The following is a 5,538-nucleotide window of genomic DNA, read 5'->3' on the forward strand; positions in this document are numbered from 1 at the left end:
GTGGTCTGGCAGCTCAATTCTTAAAATTTGAAAGAATTATGGCTGCTCAAGCCTAGACACAGAGTTACTTCAATATAAGATATATTCTCTGTCTGATACTAATTATTAGCAGGAAGTGGACAACAACTCCTTTCACTAAAGAACAAGAGGAAAAATTATTTGAATCACAGTAGAAATTCCTGAACGTATGTATCAGGAAGAACTGGGAGGGTGGCTGGACATTGGGGGACATTAGCGAGGATATAGGTTTGGTTGCATGGGACCTAGTGACTTAAGGTTCTGCTCCATAAAGCTAAGAGGGGTCCAAGCTCTTAGTTTTTTGCTGTGCCATCCATAGGATGTTCCCCTCATCCCTACAGTCCAAAGTGTCCCCCATTCAGTTCCCTTCCAGCCCATGGAAGGTAGAAAGGGAAAGGGGGCACATATTTTCTCTTAAGAGCATGACTGAGAAGTTGCCTACATTCTATTGGCCAGAAATCACTCATACAGTCACTTGGGAAGCTGGGAAATCCTATCTTTATTTAGGGTTCCCATGAGCCCGGCTGAAAGTCCAATTCTATTTATAAAGAGGGAAATTGGATATTGCCATCTGTTCATCACGAATTAATTTTTATTCCCTAGGGGTGGGGAGATAGACCAGGGCACCTTTTAAATCATTCAATTTTGTAGTCAATTTTTAGTAATCTTAAACTGATCTATCACTATGAAGTTTGACAAATTACATCAATTGGACTTTATTTCTAGTCTTAAATGTTAAAATGTTTTCAAATGAGATGAAACTTCTCTGAAAGGGGGCTTTATGATGTGGAAAGTGGCTGCTCTTTTCCACCCAGGACACTTTGAAATACCATACTCAATCATGGCAGTAGGGGAGGGATTGGGTTAGACAATAAGAAGTATGTTCTTAATCTAATTACGGTGATGAGGAAAGGGCAGAAATCTCTCTGGCAGAGTAAAGGCACTTTTTGAAATTGCCAAAGGTAGAGTCATAGTCTGGGTGACTTCAGTGTGTCTTGTCTGACTTGGGAATTCAGTGCCACTCCTTCACTAATTAGAGTCAGGGAACTTCCACAACACCTCCTTTGACTGTACAAACAAATGGAAGCATTGAACTCCTTAGAAGGACGGATGCCAAGCAGGTACTAGAACAGCCATTGTTACCCACCAAGCAGGTACTAGAACAGCCATTGTTACCCAATGTGGTATTTCTAAGTTATTGCGTCTGTGTTCATAGCTACCCCCAGCCCTCTGCCATGGACGATCTAGGAGGGCAGATATTTTTATCTGGCTTGCTTGCTGCTGCAGCGCTAGAACCTAGACTGGTGTCTGGAACACAGAAGGTTGTCAACAGATATTTAAATGAATGGATGAAGGTAAGCACAAGAAATCAGCTGCTTAAGCAGGCAGTAGGGGAATTGGGAAAAGAAAAGTTAACTTGAAGTAAAAAAATCCCGGTATTTCACTCAGTATTACATGCGCTTTAGGCTAAATATAATCTTTCTAAGCCTTTGTCTGCTCATCTGGGAAACAGAGACAATACTTTACAGGGTTGTTGTGATTTTTAAATATATATATATTGAAGAAAAAGTATCAGTGTTTTACAAACATTTGAGTTAGAAAAGGAAAAAGATAAAAATAAAATCCTTTCTATGGCTATGTGGCAATTTTATATATGATAAAGAGACTCTGTTAATCATTGGGAAAGGAACGGATGGTTAGACAGATGATGCTGGGAAAGTAGGCTCATTAAAGGAGAAACATATTTTAGATTCATCTCTCACACCGTATACAAAGATTAATTCCATTTTAATGAATGATACAAATGTGAAAGAAAGCCATAAATCTACTAGATATAATGAAATGCATATTTGAAATCTGGATAAAAACTAAAAAATATATAAATGTCATGACCGAAATAATAAGAAATAAAAAATTAGAATAGATCAACAAATATTAAAGAAACTGAAATGCTAATAAAAGATTCTTCTTTACCCCATATATTAAAAAAACTCCCTAGTCATAGAGGTTTTACTGGGAAGTTCTACCAATGTTTCAAGGAATATTATAATCTCTAACTTACACAAATACTTCAGATAATAGAATAAAATAGAAATCTTCCAAACTCATTTATGAAGAAAATTACAGGCCACATATTCTTATGAACACGGACGTAAAAATTCAAAATATAGCTACACTTATGGGCTGAATTGTGTCCTGCTCAAAACTTATGTGTTGAAGTCCTAACCCCCAGTACTTCAGAATGTGACTGTATTTGGAGATAGGGCCTTTAAAGAGGTAATTAAGGTTAAATAAGGTCATATAGGGGAACCCTAAGCCAATTTTACTGGTGTCCTTATAAAAGGGGAAATTTGGACACACAAAAGAGACACCAGGGATGCACACACACAGAGAAAAGGCCATGCAAAGACGCAGCAGAAAGACAGCCGTCTGCAAGCCAAGGAGAGAGGCCTCAGAGGAAACCAAATCTGCCAACACCTTGAACTTGGACTTCTATCCTCCAGAACTGTGAGAAAATAAATTTTTGTTGTTTGGGCCACCCAGTCTATGTTATTTTGTTATGGTAACCCTAGCAAACAAACACAACTACTGAATCCAACGAGTACTGAAAGGAATATATCGTGGTCTTGGTTCATGCTAGGAATGCAAGAATGGCTTATTATGAGAAAATCTATCAGCATAATTCATCCAATTAATTTACTAAAAGAGAAATTCCACATAATTATCTCAATAGATATAGGAAAAATATTTCATAAAATGTTCAGAACTCTCCTATTGATAAAACCTCTTTACCAGAAATTTACAGGAAATATCATACTTAATGAAGAAACTTTCGACTCACTTTCTTCAGGTTGGTAAGAAGACAAGGATCGCTGCTATCATCCCGACTGTTTAACATAGTACTGTATGTCCTGGGCAATGCAATAAGAAAAGAAAAAGAAAATAAGTGGCATATGATTGAAAGGAAAAAAAACCCTCTCTTATTATGCAGATTATACAATCATCTACACAGAAAACGTAATAAAATAAATAGACTAATGATTAGAAATAATGAGAAAATTGGGCAAGGTTGCCAGATACAGGACCAGATAATAAAAATCAATAGTGTTCCTTTTTACCAGCTATTATTACCCAGAAAATTTAAAAGAAAATAATGTTCATAATAGCAACCCAAACCCTAAGGAATTCCAGAATTAATTTAACTCATATTATACAAAATTTTTATGGAGGAATTCAAGAAACCATTAGAAGTCATAAAAGGAGATCTAAATAAATGAACTTTTCATGGATGAGATGGTTTAATACTATAAAGAGACCAAATTATTTTGTAAACTCAGTGCAATCCCAATCAAAATTCTAGCAGCATTTTTGAAGAACTAAAAATTTTATTCTAAAATACATATGACATGGTAAAGTTTATAAACATATATTTCAACTTTGAAAAAGAAGAGTAAAATGGAAACTTTTTTCCTAACAGATATTAAGACATACTATAAAGCCATAGTGATAAAAAGAGTCTGCTATTGGTACATAATCAGTCAAACCGGTTAATGGGATGTAATAGAGAGATCAAAAGCAAACCTATGTATTTATTTGAACTTGTTTTTTACAATAAAGGTGGCACCACAAAGCAATGGGGAAAGGTAGCTTATGTAGTAGATGGTGTTGGGAAAATTGGCTCAATATATGGAGAAAAGTAATATTGGGTTCCTATTTTACACCACATAAAAAGGCAGACTGCAGATGGATTAGAAGCCTAAAATTGAGAGGTAAAACTATAAAGATAATTAAATAAAATAAGGAGAGTATCTGAGATCTTAGAGTAGCAAGATTTGTTAAATAAGATTCCCTAAAGTGTTAACCATAAGATTGAAAATTGATGGATTTGATTACATGAATATTAAGGATTTCTGTTTGACAATAATTACGACGCTAATGAATAATAATAGCCAATATTTTCTGAGTATTTACTATGTGCCAGGTTCTGTTTTAAGAGGTTTACATATAACTCATTTAATTTTTACAACAGCCCTATAAGGTTAAGTATTATCATTCCCTTTTTACAAATGAGGAAATAGAGGCACAGAAAGGTTAAGTATCTTGCCCAAGTTTACACAGCTGGTAAGTGGCAGAACCAGCATTTGATCAGGTAGTTTGGCTCCGAATTTTGTGTTCTTAATCTTATATGAATAAGACAAAATTAATAGACAGATGGCAAACTTGGAGAAGATATTGTGACATACAAAACTGATAAGAGATTAATATCTAGTATATACAACTAACCTCTGTAAATTGACAAGACACACAAAACATACAGGATTCCCATAGAAAAATGGGAAAGATATGAAAAGAATGGCTAAGAAGCGTATGAAGAAATGCTGAAACTCATAGAAATTAAATAAATGTGAATTACAACAGTGAGGTACTACTTTATACTATCAGAATGGCAAAAATGAAAAATGGATGATACCATGTATTGGTAAAAGTGTTCAGAAATGGAACCCTTATGCACTGCTGGTACTGACATTTTGGATAATAATCTAGCTGTACTTAGTGTGTTTAAGTATATATATAACTTGTGACATGGCTGTCTCAATCCTGTATATATACCCCAGAACTATTGTCACATTGGTCCCTAATTGGATTTATATAGGGATATTTATACCATCATTGTTTGTTATAGTGGAAAGTTGGGGGAACCTAGGTATCTATTGCCCTGTAACAAATTATCACAAATTTAGTGGCTTAAAACAACCCCCCTTTATTATGTCTTTATTACAGATAAATCTTTATATCCTTATTATAGAGATAATAAATAGGTATAGGTCAGGAGTCCAGGAACAGGTTAGCTGGATCCTCTGCTCAGGTGTTACACATGTGCAATCAAGGTGTTGGCTGGGGCTGTAGTCTCATCTGATGCTCAGGGTTCTTTTCCAAGCCATGTTGTTAGCAAAATTCAGTTCTGTGCAGCTGTAGAACTCATGGCAACTTTCATCTTCTTTGAGGCCAGTAAGATAAGCATTTCTCTGCTGCTTCTTCTTTTAAAGGGCTCAGCTGACTAGATGAGGCCCATACAGGATAATCTCTTTTTTGATTAACTCAAAAATCTACTGCCCAGTAACTTAATCACAGGAGTGACATTCCATCATGTCAAAGGTTCTGCACATACTTAATGGGAAGGATTACACAGGTATACTCCAGAGGGTGGGACTCTTGAAGACAATCTTAGAATCTGCCTACCACACTAGTGTCCTTGCCTAGGGGTATGGGCAAGTAAATGTGGTGGACATGTTCTAGGGAATACAATACAACATATAATAGGAGCCCTGAACTAGATGCGTCTTGGCTAGATCCTGAAAACCGTTAAAAGAAAAAGTAAGCAATAAAGTGATGTTTATAGTGCAGAAAATTTTATGTAAACTAAAATGCATACACTCAAAATAACACTATATATTTTATAAGAATATATATCAAATGTGTTAGAGTAGGTGCCCATGGTGGAAGGGAGGAAAATGAAAG

Source organism: Ceratotherium simum, chromosome 14 (assembly GCF_057802395.1).
Source record: "Ceratotherium simum simum isolate JZ-2026a chromosome 14, ASM5780239v1, whole genome shotgun sequence".
Taxonomy (NCBI): domain Eukaryota; kingdom Metazoa; phylum Chordata; class Mammalia; order Perissodactyla; family Rhinocerotidae; genus Ceratotherium; species Ceratotherium simum.